This window comes from Stegodyphus dumicola, chromosome X1 (assembly GCF_044657685.1).
Source record: "Stegodyphus dumicola isolate Sdum_Otavi_A_Nest chromosome X1, ASM4465768v1".
Taxonomy (NCBI): Eukaryota; Metazoa; Arthropoda; class Arachnida; order Araneae; family Eresidae; genus Stegodyphus; species Stegodyphus dumicola.
The window spans coordinates 24,234,795-24,253,133 of record NC_140780.1 but is presented as its reverse complement, the minus strand read 5'-3'; the positions used below and the strand labels follow the sequence as shown (position 1 = coordinate 24,253,133).

The window sequence follows — 18,339 nt, the reverse complement described above, 5'->3', positions numbered from 1 at the left end:
TATTCGAAACGCGTAATGGAGTTAGCTTGGTTCGAAATTCATTTTAAAAAATTTCCCTTGAAAAGCCAAAATGAACCTCGAATTGGGCTAATTAACCATTTTCCGCTTCTTAATTTTAATATATTTTTTGTATTTTACCTTGATCAATTGATTAGTATTTTACTGTGTTTTATAATTTACTTTGTATTTAGCATATAGCCTATTATTTTACCTTATTCAATTGATTTGTTTTTTTACTAAGTTAAAATTTCCTAATTTGTTTAGCATATAGCTTTTTTATTAATTTAACTTGTAAATATTCAAATATTTTTTCTCCTTTTTCACACTTTTCATAGCAACTAAATATGCTTACGTTGGAGTTTTTGGAGCCACAGTTTTTGGTAACTTTTTGGCGAGCTTACTAAATTTTATCTTCTAATTTCCTTAATTTTGCAGCACAATGCGCAAAATTTTGACCTAAATTGGTCTTTTTTCGTTTGTTCTTACAACCTTACTTATAATAATAATAATAATAATAATTATATATATATATAAACATATGTTACCGTGAAAGACCGAAATTGGAGAATGTCAGCATTCACCAAATACGTCGGTGAAAGATCGAATATTGCATTAGATTCTTGTACATTCGGACCCTCACCGGTGTATGTCGACAATCACAGACATGCTCTGGTGTACGTCAAAAAGAGAGGAGTATATGTACACGCTGTCATTGCAAAAGGAAGTGTTCCACAAATAAATGCAGTTGTAAAAGCAAAGGCATCTTGTGCAATTCAAACTGCCATAGTAGTTTAAGTTGTTGCAATAAATAAGATTTGAATCACATAATTTAGTAAGTTTTTAACTTCTATTATTTTCCTTTCTCATTTTGAATGTACTGTGTGTTTTAAGTTCTTATGTTCTTAAGTTCTTATTTTAAGTCTCAAATGCGTTTCTCTGCAACTGAATTACAGAGAAGAAAATATAATATTCTTATATGTTCAACATTCACCATTAGTACATGGTGAATGTCGACATTTACCGGTGTAAGTCAGAAATAAGAAAATATTTCGGACGTACACTAAGCGACTATGTGAATGTTGACATTCACCGGTGAAAGTCGACATTCTGCAGATTTCGGTGTTTCACCGTAACATATATATATAATTGCACAGTAAGCAAAAGAGCACTTAAGTTTTACTCACCAAAAATAAATTGTCTGGGCCCACATTTCGAGAACTATTGTTTATATGCTATGTGGATGGTTAATTATGTACATCCAATATCCAGATGATGCTTGATCTTTGTTTTACCTTGTGTATATGCATGCATACATACATATATCTAAGATAAAATATATGTAAATGAAAATGATAATTTAAATAAGCAATAACCCCTTAAGTTCTTCTGTCTATTCTAAAACTGCTCTCTGAACTGCGTCATTTCTAGATCAATCCATGCATGCGACTTAATAACGCTGATGACGGAGCTAATGCAGAACCTGAACTCAAAATTTCGAGAACTGGAACCTTTCTCTCTATTGGCTACCATGTTGGATAATTGCGTACTTTTGCTTCTAACTCGCTTGCCGTTAAGACGCTGGCTTGCTGCTTTTCTTCCTATCGCAATACAAAAAATGTACATGTTCTTGAATAGGCAGGACTAGAGTGCCAAGTGAATTGCGGCTGCAAATTCAATCAAAATATACGTTAGTATTTAAGCTGCCTCGGCCGCTAAATTTGCTCTTTGTTAGGGATCTACATTCTACGCCATCAATATTGCTGTGTCATTTTCATTACATGCATACATACATACAGACAGACCTGCATATAACATATTTACCTGAAAATAAGCCCTCCCGGCCAATCGAGTACAAGACCCTTTTCATATTTTTGGCCAAATTTTAAGAAAGGAAAGTGTAGGTGAATATTATTTTTTAATCTTGCAGCAATTTTGAGAAAAAGAAAGAGACGCTTTTCCTCTTCCTCCAGAATTTCCTTGAATAGCAGTAGCGTAACTGTGGCTCAAGGACATTGTTACTGATACTTTGTTACCTATTTATTTTCAGAGGTACCAGTGACCAGTTAGTATATGGGATGAAAGCCTAAACTGAAATCGCTCAGCTAGATGTGGATATTATAATTAGCGGTAGTTATGCAATTTATATATACGGTAATTATTCTTTATAACATGATTATTAAACTTCTTCCTCTCATTCTGCAATTTCGTTCATCAAAATACCCGTTAATAAGACTACATCAAATTTTAGAACAAAAATATAGAAAAAGGAGGTCTTTTTCTCAAGTAAATACGATATATATATATATATATATATATATATGTATCAATACTGTTTAGGAAATAAATTATATATATATATATATATATATATATATATAAATGCTGTGTGATCTTAAATCCATTCTTTCAAAATATAACTTACCAGTATGGTTGCACACTTTTAAAATAATTCTACTTTAATTAAACTTAGGAGATAATATAATCAATTAATCAATACTGTTTAGGAAATAAATTATATATATATATATATATATGTAATAATGAAATTCCATAGTCAAGAATACACTTAAAATTCTAACTGTATGTTCTTTTCATTTTTAATGGCGACGTTCTCTTATTTGAAAGTACGTGGAATTAAATCCACAGCCCCGTAGTTAAGTTGTTTTTCCCGCCTTTTCTACACGTACAGTTATAGAATGTTCTAGAAATATTTAAAGCGAACTGGATTGGCTGACGTCATTTCTTTGAAGCTCCGCCTTTCCAGAGGCTATAAAAGGACTCGCATAAGAATTTTGAGGGCTTTTTCTTAAATGTCACGATGCAGTAAACTTCTTACAAAAAGTTATTAGTAATTCTTTTTATTTACTCCGGATATCTGATTTTGTAACTGCTATTTCTCCTGAATAATAATAAATGGATCCTGTTTTTTTTTTTTTTTAAACTTATCGTCTGATAATTTAAGCTACGACTAAAGCTGGTACATCACATATATATATATATGTGTGTGTAACACAATTTTAGAATTTATAAATTAGAAAAAATAGATTATACCATCCTGAAAAATCCATCCTTTCTCTTCTAATTTATAAATTTAAAATTTTTCTTTAATTAAATCTCAAGCAGCTTTAGTGATTGATTTCAAATTTGTTTTAATTTTGAGCTTTTAGAACTTCATTCTTTACATATGATCATTATGCAAGAGCAAACTGAGGTGCATAATCATCCGGTTGGACGTGATGCGCATGATACGGAAGCGTTTCGCTTTCTCTCAGAATCCTTCAGATGCTGCTGAGAACCCCAAGCGCTGTAACTTGCATATTCGAAGTGTCCTTCCTGTACAAGATGTAGCACAGTCTCTTCGATGTCTATTAGACTCCGTGCCTATTGTTTCCGACTTAAGTAAGCTCTCTGGAAGGAATCCGTTTGAGCTAGTGTCTGGAGCGAGCATCTCACTAGATAGCGTTTCTTGTACAATCGATATGCGTTGCGAGAATGATCAGATCAACGCTATCTACCACGTTCGGAAAGCATTTCCGACCTTGAGATGCTATGTGATTTCAAGTTGCTTGGTGGGCTATCTATCCCTTTTCTGGTACTGAAATACTCTTTTTAAATATGTTATAAGCACTCGATTATTATTGAATATTGAAGTTTTCGATTTGAGAAGAAAAGAGATTTACATTTTATTCAATTAATTCTTAAATTATCAGTTTGCTACACAAGTAGAGTTAATAAGTTCTATAAAATATATAAATGAATAAAAAATAAACGTTTGATCAACTAACTCCTCTGCAGACAATGTGCTCTTCTGCACATACACACGCACACACACACAAAAAAAAAAAAAAAAAAAAAAAAAAAAAAAAAATAGTGTAGTATGAGATATGTTGGAGCAAGAGTGACTGCAGGAAATGCGTACCAGTCTGTTGCTATAGCAACGTAGAACAACTCATGAGAGTTTCAGATTTGGTTGGTATGGCTATTCTTGCTATACATCATCCTTATAATAATGATCCTCCACTTAATTGTGATGGTTAGATAGCTGGCTGTCTTCTGAAGTCATAAGATTTATCTGTGAGCAGCAGCAAATAACCTGCGCCATGAACGAAAATACGCGTATTGAATTGACTACAATAAAGGCAAAGGAAATTTATCCTTTTGTGCTAACACAAATTTTCGTACATATTTATGTTAGTCATTCTTAATAAATATCCAACCAAATTAATGTTAAAAATGTACAGAAACGTTCCAGTTAGCCGGCACAAAAAAAGGCTGAGTTAAGAAGGAATCGTGAATGCCAGGTAGCGCAGTATTATCGGTATTATCGAGGATCCGTTATTAAAAGAGGACGCGCTTAACAGTAAACATTTTATCACAAATTTTCGCTGAATGAAAGACAGTTTGAAATCAATGAGTAAATTTATCTTTTGATATACCTACCACTGAATATTTATTTAATTCTAAAATAAAGAATAGGTTTATTTCGATAAAATGTGCACTAAGAGTTTTACAAAATTTATTGTGATAGGTATTGAAGAAAATGATAAAACGGACCGTAAAATTTAGTAAGTTGCTTTACAATGAGGTTTGTTTCCAGTGTTGATATTCTTGCTGGCAGCTATATTCCGCCAATATGGAAGGACATATTTTAATAAAGCACAAACAAAACACACATTAGATTAAAATATGAATGTTCAATCGATGCAAGTAAAAGCAACAACATGAAAGTAATACAAATAATAATACTCGGGAATTGTTACAATGCATTACTATTTTCTTGCATATGCGACGTCCGTGATGCTGTTATTAATACTGTGTCTTACTTTGTACCATTGCAGATAATATACCTTGAATGAAACACATGGTACAGTAGTGTTAATAGTAATTTCATTTCTCTGAGGGATAAGGTTTCTGTTTTATATCGGATAAAACGTGATGCCGGATAATAATAAGATAGAATAATTTCGACTCTACTGTGTTTTGCGATTGTTAACTCACAATAAATAATTTTCCATTAAAGTTGTGTAAAATAATGTTTTGTTTTGTATTTTTTATTATAAATTTAAGAATTGTTAGGAAAATTATTTATTATGAGATAGTGCATGGTGCAATAATTTTATATCCATGGTTTATATTAAAGAACCCTTAACTACAATTGTGTTTTTCTTTCTTGAGTTACAAATTTTTTCTTCCCGAAATTTCTTAAAGAATCTTATAATTAAAAAATGATACTCTTGTTAACTGAATTATAAATAAACAAGTTACCCTTTCATGTAATGCATTCCTGCATATACATGTATGTCAGTATCAAAGAGATTAACTTTTAGTATCTAGCTCCGTTTTATAAACAAAACTGAAAACTTGACGCACTAGATTAAACACTGAAGCATATTATTTTCAGATAACAGGGAATCTCTTTCTTTTCTTTAAAAACGAAAAAAAAAGAAAATCACGTCGTAACTCAGCCAGAGCGGATGTGGACACGACATGCTTTATGAGTAGATAACGCTACGCTGTCTCGCTCTGGGCTACGTTGCAGTGGTTTCGAATTCGAAGAAAACCGATTGGATACTTTTGAATGCATCCCTGCTTGTGGTCAGATTAAAGGCTCACATCTTCTCTTATTGTAAAATGCAGAATTTAAAAAGATGTATATTATATTTTTCTGTTTCGTTTCTGTTCACCTGGATAATGCATGTTCTCCCTCAGATGGAGAAGATGATGGGATTAGGATGATGGAGAGCTCTCAAATTTAATTTTAGCGGAAAATAATATTTAATATCTTTATGTTATTATAAATTTAAAAAACTCAAGATTTATCTTTATTAAATCAATCATTTTTTCTGAACCCCTAGATTAGTTTAATTAGATTTTAGTATCTTAGCAACTTAGATGTTATTCAAAAATTTTCATAAAATTTATTTAATATCTTTATATTATTATAAATTTAAAAAACTCAAGATTTATCTTTATTAAATCAATCATTTTTTCGGAACCCCTAGATTAGTTTAATTAAATTTTACTGTCTTAGCGACTTAGATGTTATTCAAAAGTTTTTATAAAAGTCATTCAAAAGTTTGCGTCTAGCATATTTGTTGTGCATTTAGAACTGCAAGTTAGACACGTTATTTGAATCAGCTCTCTAAAAAAAACTGAGTATATCTTACCAAATAGAAAATTTCTAATCGTTAGATATTAGCATATCGTTTCCGTTTCGTTCAAGTTTTACTTGTGATATCCTCTACTGATATTTTTTCCCAATCGTGAATGCAAAGTGATACACGTGTGTGATAGATTTTGTCTTTTGCTTTGCACTGTGCACTCTGAACAGAGAGCACTATTACGAAAATTTTAAAACTTTATAACAGCTATGTTGGGATATCAAAAATTGTGACACGACAGATCTTCAATGGTTGAAAAAAAAATCGAGAGATTTTTTTTCAACTCCATTAAAGGTATGGAGGCAAAGTTCTTTTAAAAGTTTTTCTTTTTTCCTCTCTCTCTCTCTCACTAAATTGGTGGTAAGCGAAGGCATATGTGCAAAACAAATCTACGAAAACTCGTTTCAGCAGCAATTCTAAATATATCTAATTAAACAATATTAAAAAATCTTAAGTAGAATTTTGAAACAAATCGCTTCAAGTTGCTTCATTAGGCCAATCTGGAGAACCATTGTACTACACTTCACTACTTCTGTCTGTCTACACTACTTCTGTCACTACTTCTGTCTGTATTTCTGTCTGTCTCTGCGCTATGCTATGCAAACCCATACACACAAACTCTCTTATTTCATAGACGGGCTGAACAGTTTTTCTAATGATTTTTGCTTCAGAATACTCTGCTTTAAGCCATTTACTATACTTCTGAGATTTTATAACAATTTACTGTTACTTCGTACTTAATTTTAACATTACATCCTTGCTTTGTCTGAAGGGACTTAATATGTGTTTTATGTAACAGCTAGTTATGATATTTATATTCTTCAGCTTCAGAAAATTTTGCTTATTTTACCCCACAGAAGTTTTAATGTAAAAATGGAAATGGATTGAACGCAGTTATGTAGTGTTTCTGGTTATGACAAAATATATAAATAGCTAGTAGTCTTTCAAAAGCTATGTCTAGGCGTAGAGAACAATATTTATTCTTATTCTGTGGTTTTGAATTCTTAATAATTAGTTAAAATTATATATCTGAATATGTGATTCAAGTGGCATTGATGTAACAGAAGGATGTCATATAAAATCAAAACTTATTTTTTATGTTACCTTCCTGTGTTTTCCACTCTCAAAGACATATGATGCTAAGGTTATGAAAAAATTAACTTTTAATATAGAATTTTGTGTTCTTAATTAACTTTCTGTCGTAGTTCTTAATTTTTTTTCTTTGGTTTGACGTTTTAAGCTTTGTTACTAAGAATGCTGAATGCCGTGTATTTGATTTTGCCGTTTATTTAATTTGATTTTAAAGTAGAAAAAGACTATTCGCTTGTTTATAAAAAAAAATTGTTTCTTATAAATATTGATGATATGCAGCCAGATCTCCGATTTCAAAAAAGGACCTAAGATCAATCCGTGCACTGAAATCAATATTAGAAATGGAGTTTAACTTTATTATGCGTTGGCAGAATATAATTATTGAGGTATGAAAAGCTTGAAAAATGCAAAGTTTTGTGCTTTATAAGAATTGTACATAAATTAAAAAGTCCCACGGGACTGGCAAAGATTAAATCCGTTTCTAAATTTCCGGCAAAGATTAAATCCGTATTCTATCCGATTAAATCCGTTTCTCCAAAAACAGTAGAGGGCCCACCAGCGCCGAGCGGTAAAATAGCTGAACACTGGTTGTTCCGACCTGGGTTCGATTCCAGGCGAATGAACTGGCTGCATGGGCGTTTTCGTGGTTTTTCCCATGTGTAACGTAAATACGAGCTAGTGTCCCTTATAAAGTCCTCGACAAAAGCATCCCTTCCTCATAGGCAGGTAGCCCTATTGTGCTTTGCCGTAATCAACTAAACCAAATCAAATGTAATAGATTCCTGATTACACTACCTCTTCGCTTACTGACATAACAAGCAATCTTAATCCTTCATAATACGAGTTATTATAATTGTAGGATTTTAATAGTAATAATAATTGTATTATTATTTTCATTATTATTATTATTTATTACTGAAACTGATTTTTTTTTTTTTTTTTTTTTTTTTTCAAGATAGATTCCTTTGAAGTCAGTTGCAATTCTTAGAGCAACAACCTTGACTATTGACCTGACTATGTTACAAATTAGCTTATAAGGTATTTCTCCCGCTTTCCTAGCGTGCCTTCGCGGTGTAGTGGTTCTGCACTCTGGGCCGGTATTCCAGAGGTCCGTGGTTCGATTCCCGGCGAAGGCGTTGCTAATTTTTCATCTCTCCTGCTCCCAAAAAATACTACTGTCTCTACAGTGGCGCCCAAACTAAAAAGGGTGTTGGATGAGGATGCTCCACACCCAGGATTTGGCGATTGGGTCCCCTAAAAACCCCAGTCGCCCTTAAAAAAGAGAAGTATATAAGGTATTTCTCCCGGTTTCCTAGCGTGCCTTCGTGGTGTAGCGGTTCTGCAGGCTGGGCCCGTATTCCAGAGGTCCGTAGTTCGGCGAAGACGTTGCTATTTTTTCATCTCTCTGGCTTCGAAAAAAATCCTAATGTGTCTACAAGCTATTGTGCAAAACAGCATGTTGAACTTTAAAGATTTTGTATCATGATTTCCTTTAATATCTACCACAATGTATTTGTAGATAAATACTCCCAGTTAGTAGTCTGTACTAATTATTAATATGCGAAAAGACGATAATAGCAGGAATGCTGTCTGCAAATGATATAAATGTAACAACTTGGAACTGCATTTGCATGTAATAAGTGTTAATTAATTTTAGTCGCGAATTCAGTCATTGAAAAGTATGAATTCACGTCCTCTAGTGCTGAGTGTTAATAGTGTTCCTTTTCAATTACACCTCTTTTATAATGCACTTTATGTATCGTAATGGACCTATCTTTATTTTCTACTGAAATAATTTCACTGTTGAAGGTATTATCCAGCTATAACATCAATCTCGTATTGCACCACATTTGTAGTAAAATGTTTATTTTTGTTAAGAGATTCTATCAAGGTTCTGCCATTTATCTTCGGTAGTTATCTGAGGATTTTTAACAACGCATCTTGGGTAGTTTCGTGTTATCCTTCCATCCCGTTTCTGTATGATCATCGAGATTCTGCTGTAAATATCAAATATATAATATGGTATAATCCCGCAAAGTGAGGATATATTTTTGATTACTAGTTAGAACATTATATGCTTATATGCTTGAGTTTTCTGCAAGCGTAATTACAATAATTATTATTATTAATTATTTACTTACGCTCATATTTAATTATGTGCAGTCCTTATTGTAAATTGTAAAAAATTATATAAATTGTTTTATAAGTATTTTTCTGATTTAGCCCTATTAGCACTTTGAATGCTATTCTAGTACTATATCCTTATTCACGGAAGATATCGAAGCACTTGAAACAGTGACAAAGAAAACAGTGTCAAAAAGAATACTCTGCTCATTTCAAGATACAATCTCTGAAAAATATCCGTGCCAACTTTCTCGTAATTTAAAGATGCCGCTGAGAAGAAACTTTTCCTCCAATTACAATGACAATTCTAACACCCTAAGAGTACGAGAAGAAGATGAGGTTCAAGGGAGATTTTACTGAATGGCTAAATGAATCACTTTAATGCAGTTATTTGTTGACATTTTAATAATTTAATAGAATTAGTATTCTCTAAAGGTATTCAAAAACAATGAATTCACATGTCAGAATTTTCCCTTTTTTTTAATTTAATTATTATGCCTATTCATTATTTACTTGCTTATGCTTCATTTTTTTATTTATTTTAATTTTATATATAATGACAACTTTGATGCACAATATCAATGCTTTTTCATGTTTATTAGTGGGGAGAACTCCGACGTATACGACCCTGTCATATATCATTTATTATAACCAAATAGCTTTATAAGGTATTTTCTCCGTCCTTTCCTTCAAGTACTATGACAATTTCCACTTGCCTTCGTGGTGTAATTGGAAGCATACTCGACGCATATTCGAGAGATCCAGGTTCGAGTCCAGGCCAAGAGCACAGCACACTTTTCAAGTTTCCTGCTTCAAAAAAAAACGTAACGACTCTACAAGTGGCGCCCGAACTAAAAGGTGGTGGACGATAATTCGTCATCACCAGGATTTGGGCGACTGGGTTCCCTAATCCCCAGTCGCCCTTTAAAAGAGGAAGTATGTAAGGTATTTTCTTCCTCCTTTTCCGCATGGTTTCGTGGTGTAATTGGAAGCACACTCGACGCGTATTAGAGAGGTCTAAGTTCGAATCCCGGCGAGCACACTGCGCATTTTTCACGTATTCTGTTTCAAAATAACCTAATGACTCTATAGCTTTGTTGTATTCACTCTGTTTATGGAACTATGATATAAATTTTTTTTAACCACATGATTTGTTTCTTAATTTTATGCCCTCGTTGCTAATATTTACTAAAAGAGAAATAGTTTAAGATGGTAAAAGCGAAACTCGGTTTACCGTTCTATTATCGCTTTTACATGCGAGAATAATTCTACCTCGTCTGTCATTTAAAGAGAATTTTAATGTAGTATGAAAGCTGATGCTTTATCTGGATTTATTAACATGTGCATGGAATTAGTAACGGGTGGGAAAAGGGCAATGAAAATGGAAAGACAGTTCAATAATTGCAAGGAAAAAAATTAAATATCTAGCTCAGACGTTTATATAGGCTATTAAAAATTCTGTTTTTGTCATTTCGAACGAAACCAACTTGCCAGCGCTTTGTTGAAATAATAATTATAAATAAATGAATGAATAAATAATTAACTATGAAAAAGTCGTGTGCGAATTTTATTCGATATTTTTTCTTGCGCCTAGGATTCTACTTGTATAGTAGAGCTAACTCGTTCTTCAATTTCATTTGCAAAATATCATTAGAAAGCTTAAAAACTTTTTGTAACCTTTCCCATGCTGGAAAAATGGATGTATTAGATCATTGATAACTACACTAGGGGCGTAAGAGAAGAAACTGGCTTGTATTCATGTTGCAACCGAGGAAAACCACAAAAATTCCCATACAGCCAGACATTTAAAGATTATTCAGGATTAAAACCTGAGTCGAGTTGCCAGTGTTCAGAGGTCTAATCCGTTCAGCCATTAGTTGGCCTGCTCATGCTTGCGTCAATTAATTTACGTTATCAAAATAGAGAACCATCTGATGAAAGTTGACCTATTATCATACTCTGTAGCTCACAGTGCATGTAATTTTAAAGCACTTAATAATTTTTACACTAATGAATCGTATAACCTTTAATACATTGTTTTGAATGATAAAAGTGATAGAAGTAAGGTCTTTTAATGTGCTTTAAATTATTAAGCCTCTAAAAAATTTTTGTTTGAAGTTATTAGGAAGACATGGGAATTGAGGTCTATATGGTGCTGTTAGTTTCATTTGTACAGGTAAAATTACTGTTTAATAAATTGGTTCTTATGCACATTCTACCCCCTTCCCATTTAGCATATGATTTCATATTTCAGTGATAAGGCAAATTCTATCTAAAGCATTTGACGCTTGACAACCAGATGCTGTTACTTTATGAACAATATATTACATTTTAGTTCATTATTTAGAACCTGAAACTATTATAGTAATGTTTCTATAAAATTTTCGAATCTTTTCATAATATATACTTATGCATGGTCTGAAATAACGTGCTTGGCCTAAACTAATCTATTCTTTGAGACATTCCTCTTATTCTTAATATCTATAGAGACATCTTATATAACATTAGTTCATGAATATGCGTATAATTATTATATGATCAAATCTATCTACATATACATTAACTGTACTATATTGCACGCTTTTTTCCCGAGCGTAACATTGTAATTTCTGTTCGTAATTTTCTTTGAATGCATCCATATTTTACCATGCGTGCCATCTTTTGCATGTATTTACTTGTAAGTTCCCGAAGATATTCGCTGCACATTCATTTACAACGATAGCCTGTCATCTGTAAACTTGTTTCTCTAATTTATGCATGTAACTCAAAACGTAGCCTAAATATTAAAGACCTCCTTCCACCATTTAGGCTAACATTTTCATGTGTTGAATTTTATTATCACTGAATAAAAATCACTTCCTAAAATGAATAATCCAATCTTTATACTATGATATCCATTTCCGAAAGTGATTCTGGATATTTCTCTCTCTCTCTCTTTCTCATTAGTGAAATCTTCAACTTTATGATTTTAGTTTTGTATACGTATAATTTAAACTTTGAGATTATGCTGTTATTGTAATACTCTGAAATTCTGAACCTCTACTGGGGTTCAACATGCATATTACCGCTGCACCAACAAAGCCGGTGATTAGCCTTTAGTAACATTTGTTTGAAAATACGTTGCCAGAGGAGTGTTCCTAACCATACTCACCCTTTTGTCTTGCACCGGACGAGTCCTAATCAGAGAAATCCACGGGTCAATAAGTTCAAGTACTCTCGTCATAGCTTGTACTCTAGCTCACTGCCACTGTCAAGACTTGGACTTCGACTGGGATTCAAACCTCATAAGCGGTAGAAAAGGGTTGTTGCGCCATAGGAGACTATGAGCAGTTCTTCACCTCCTTATTCTATTTTTATATATGTATATATATATATATGTATATATATATATATATATATATATAATTTATTTACTAAAGGAATATTGATTATATTATCTCCTAATAAATTTATAAATAGACTTAATTCATTCTTCTGTATTTTTCTATATGTATGTGTATCACATATTTAGATTTTCTATTTGATATATAGTTAATTAGTGTGTATATATATATTTTCGTAAATATATTTACTAAAGAAATATTGATTATATTATCTCCTAATATAAATTTAGTAGAATGTATCAGAAAGAGGGAACCCACATGTAAGAAAGTTTAATTTCGAAAATTGTGTTTTAAAGGAACTTGAATGTAAATCATGAAAAAACATTAAGGGGACTTGAATTTAAATCATGAATAACAAAAGTTCAAACTTTAAAAAAGAAAGTAAAACACAAGTAATTATCGCTATTGATCGGAAATTGGTTGGCTTTACTACTGTTTATTATGTTTATTTTTATAAAAATAGCCTTGAATTAACATGCATAAAAGCAAAGGTGTCGGAGGACATTTACTCAAGTATCTTGTAAATTTCACTATTTAAATTGGCTATTCACTCAAAATTTCTAAAGGAACTAACTTAATTTGCCAGTTTGGCATCATCATTCTTACTTGAGTAAAAAGACGAAACACCTTCACATTTATTAATTATTGTTCCTTATTAATTAGTGTTATTAATTATTGAAAAGTCAACTAATTTCCGATCAATAGCGATAATTACTTGTTTTTTAGTTTCTTTTTCAAAAGTTGAAATTTTGTTATTCATAATTTATATTCAAGCCCCCTTAAAAAGATTTATGATTCATGATTTACATTCAAGTTCCTTTAAAAAATTTTCGGGATTAAACTTTCTACATGCTGGTTCCCTCTATTTGATACATTCTACTAAATTTATGTTAGGAAATAATATAATCAATATTTCTTTAGTAAATAAATTATTATTATCTTACTTTGCAGCATTTGCGCAAGTATTAGAAAAACTTGTTTTCGAATTCAATGAATTTTAGATTATTCAATTTTCGTAAATATATAATTTTTTAGGCTATAGAGTATTTCTTTCGCCTTCTTAGCATGCCTTCGTGGTGTAGTGGTCAGCACACTCGGCGCGTATTCCGTGGTTCGAGTCCCGGCGAGGGCACTGCTCAATTTTCATCTCTCCTACTTTTAAAAATATCTAATGTCTCTACGGTGGCACCCGAACTAAAAAGGTATTAGATGATGATTCTCCACCACCAGGATTTGACGATTGTGTCCCCTAATCCCAAGTCGCCCTTTAAGAGGGGGTTGTATATAACGTATTTCTCCCGCCTTCTTAGCGTGCCTTCGTTCGTGATGTAGTGGTCAGCACATTCGGCGCGTATTCGAGAGGACCGTGGTTCGAATCCCGCGAAGGCATTGCTCATTTTCATGACTCCTGCATCAAAAAAGTCCTAATGCCTTTACAAGGCAAATGGTAAAAAAATTTTCATCGTCTATTTTAAATGTATGTACAGTGAATCTACCCCCTTGGTACCCAGCATCTGTAGATCGTTCCCTCTGAAAGTGTTTAGTAGCTTTTAAGAACGTAATAAACAAAGTGGTGTTGAACATCAGCGATAATCATGTTTTATAAGGCGACCGCCTCCACAGGAAACCAAAATCGTCTGAAAACGAAGTTCGTCGTCACAACACGAGCAGGCTTTTCCTGTGTATGGCATATTGGATGAATAGCCACCTTTTCTCTTAATCAAGAATATAGAACGAAATTTAAATTCTAGTCATGGATCAAATCCCTTTTGAGTTTCATTCATTTGGAATTACATTCGAGAAATTTCTATTTAGCTTGAATCCATTTCTATTTTTTTTAATTTTAAGGAGCGTTTTCGCGTTTTTACTCTTAACAATTTTTCGGAATAAAAATAGACTTGGCAATTTGCCTTACGCTTTATCTTTTTTATTCAGCTTTCTTCGGAATCTGATGAATTCATCCGTGAGTAAAAGAAATATTTGCTTCGGAATGAGTTAAAAGTAGGAGGTAATTTGAAGATTGGTTTGAAATCGGTTTGTTAGTTTTAAATTCAACATCTGTTATTATTTTTCAAATTTGCTTCTATAGCATTTTCACAGGAAATCGGAAAAAAAAGTAAATATGAATATAAATTAATTTGAATTTTTTATATGGAGACATAAATGATAAGTACATAGCAATGCTTAATTATGCTGTCATGCCTTGTTCTGCAAATATAAATAAAATGCATTCTGACGTTGTACTTGGTGCCCTGTAGTAGAGACATATATATTAGGCTCAAATTGCGCAAAAATTTAAAACTGGATTGTGTACTGTAGTTGACATCCGGACGAATTCAATTGCTTTTTAACTAAAGCATAATCTTGTATAGATTCAAGTTTTAGTCTAAATAGCAACACATTTGGAAAGAAAAATGAATGCAGTTAAACCTGTAGTCTTCTCACATTTGAGATTCAGGTTTCCGTTAAATCCTTTTAATTATATATAAATATTAAATAATAATTAATTTTATATCGAGCAATATAATTTCAACTAATCAAGATTGTTGTTTGACTTCTAAATTAATCAAGATATTCCCTTGCGACTAAAGTCGAAAATTGAGGTTTTACTTTTTTTAAAACTTAAATTCAAATGCTTGATGCCTCAAGGCCAGAGGAAATAGATTGGTTACGTTAGGATAGGATAGATAAGGCCCAGTTCTACCAATGAAACATGTATATTTCTTTCTCTTCTGTACATACAAAAGCGATACTTTGTTTCCAAGTAACTTTGAGCCTTATGAAATGCATGATAGCATATTCATGATAATCTCATAGTTCCTTATGGCATATTCCCATCAGGTAGCTATTGCTTCAGTGGTAGAGTGCGTGAGCTTCATTGAGTTATTAAACATCTTTCGGGATGATGCAGTATTTTATTAGAAATGTATATTAACACACTCTGCAAAGGAAATAAATCAGGAATTTTTCTGGAACATTTCAGTGGGAAGTAAAGTACAGCGGAACTATGGGTAACGAACGCTTTTTGTCACAAATAGATCGATTCACGGACAATTTTTTTAAATAAAAAACATATCGATTGATGAACGCTGTCTTGAGTAACGAACATGTGAGCACACATGCAAAGGTGTTTTGAAGTAAACTATGTGTGACACAGAAGTAAAGTGTGTGTGACACAGATGTATCATAGAAGTAAAGTGACACAATTAGCGCCTAAAAATTTCTGAAACATCATTTTAATATTCTGACTGAAGCAGAGATCCAGCGAATCTCAAGCAGAGTGGCTCTAAAAGCTTAGGTTAAATTAAATTATTGGAATACTCCAAAGCACTCGAGGGCTATATGTCTGAGGGAAAGGTTGCCATCGTGGAGGGCTTTCTAAGGAAAACTGGCTCGTATTCACTTTACAAATAGGAAAAATACGAAAACCATTAATGCAGCTAGCCCGTTTGCCCCGTTTTGAATCCGGGTTGAACTACCAGCATTCGGGGGTCTTAACCACTTGGCCACTTGTGGAGTGGGGTTAAAAGACAAAGAAGAAACAAAGCCAGTTATCTGATAATCTTATTAAAGGAAAATCCCTATCCAAACAACAACTTGCCTTGCCTTTCCCTTTTCCCTTCCTCTTCGCCATGCCGTTCTTTCTAAGAACAGTAAAATTAAACTAAATTTCTACCTATTTTATTTATTCTTTCCTTCTTCTTTTTCTTTTCATGATTTCCACGGGTTTTGCGTAATGAATTTGCATACACAGTACTGTTGTAAAACTTTATTTGTGGTCAAGGAACGGATTAATTAATTTTACATTAATTGGTATGAAGAAAACAGTTTAAGTTTTATTTACGAATATTTTATGGGATGAATGGTTTTCAGTCCACGAATTACATTTGTAAACTAAAGTTTCATGTTAAACGGCTTAACGTATCATAAAGTTTGCGAAGAAATTTGAATCTTGGACAGTGTTCCGGACTAATACGATGGCCGGGCTGCTTCTTCCTCGTTAAAAGATATTAGAAAATAACGCGCAAGAAACCTGTAGTAATATGGAACTTAACGTTCGAATGAATCTGCAGCTTGATGGTGTGCATTTTCAAGACATTTTGCAAAAGGGTTTGCAATTCTATGCACTGCTGTACCTTGTAAACCATACAACATATTTCTAGGCAGAGTATGTTGCAGATTACAAGTGATTCTTCAGTGGGATTACGTCTTAATATCCCTCATATTCTTTTCGATGGTGTCTGTATATTTTGTCAGTTGGTGCTAAGGGTTTTTATTACCCCGACAATATAAACAACGCTCGTACAAAGCACTTGTTGGTTACCTGCTAGATATTGCTACGTCACTTTTTGGTTGTTTGTTAAATACTACTACCTCACCTCCGTTACTAATATTTGTTCCACACCACGAGAATTACAAACTATTTCTTTAATCATGCGGCATGCTTATTACTCCATATTACTACTTAATAACTGTTGAACATTCCCAAATTTTGTGTCACATTACTCAAACAGTTGTCACTGCCATACGAGACATTTGTACCCTGTCAACATGGTGCCTTATCACATAAAGAGCTTGTGACTCACGGATACATTATGTTTGCCTCTCCATATCTGCAAATATACCGAGCTCTCGCGCCATTTAAAAATATGCTACTGTGGGGATGATTGCTAAAAATGCAACACTTTGCGCTTGTTGTTTTGTTCGTACGTTGGATCAACCCTGAACATTCCGTGGCTTTTCTCATCCGGAAGTCCGATAGCTTTCCTTGTTAGATCGAATAAAAATAAAACAAGGTAGAGATTTCGCTACTTTTAATTAAAAAATCAGAAGAAATTCCTTCAAAACTGCCCCAAGAGTGGCCGAGCAGTTAAAGCCGCTGAATATTAGTAATTCAGCCCGGTTTCAAACCCATGCTAACGGCCAGGCTGTTTTCTCCATGTGTAACGTGAGTACGAGCAGTTTCTTTTCGAAAGTGCTCTGCAAAAGCATATCTTCCTTAGGCAGGGGCTTTGCCGTAATTAAATAACCTTGAACCATTTTCAAAACTACAAACTACTATGAAATTGTAATAGAAGATCGAGAAGCTGTTTGCTCCTTATAGTTTGATAATATTACTTTTATATGTTTAAGTTATTTTAATCAGTTACATTCCTTTTAATCATAATTTGATAATATTGCCTCTGTACTTAATCCGCTTTATATCAGTTATATTACTTTTAATCAGTTATATTACTTTGTCTCTTTTACAAAAAAGGGCTTTAATCCTCGATTCCAATCTCTTTTTTTTTTATGTATATTACTAACATGTCATGATTATAAACCCATGAATTAGTACATATTTTCCAGTATGAACTTATCGTTTTTTGTAAATATTTTAGGGAGCGCATATTTCATGCGTTTTCTAATACGTAAATGTCCATACCTTTTACCTGTTCTAAGCATATTTTTTATCTTGTTGGCGAAAATGTTTGAACCATCTTTATCTCTCATGGGAAATGCAGTCGCAGTTCTTCCTAATTCAATATCGTGTTTGTTGGCAGTTCTCCCCTTCTGGTCTGTTCAAAAATAACGCTATG

At 32.8% G+C, this 18,339-nt stretch overlaps 1 protein-coding gene across 3 annotated transcripts in view; it reads left to right on the top strand.

The window, feature by feature from the left end:
- The window catches only part of LOC118185721 (uncharacterized), a 74,141-nt gene that overhangs the window by 34,492 nt on the left and 21,310 nt on the right, over window positions 1–18,339 (top strand). The gene's annotated exons all lie outside the window — the stretch shown is intronic.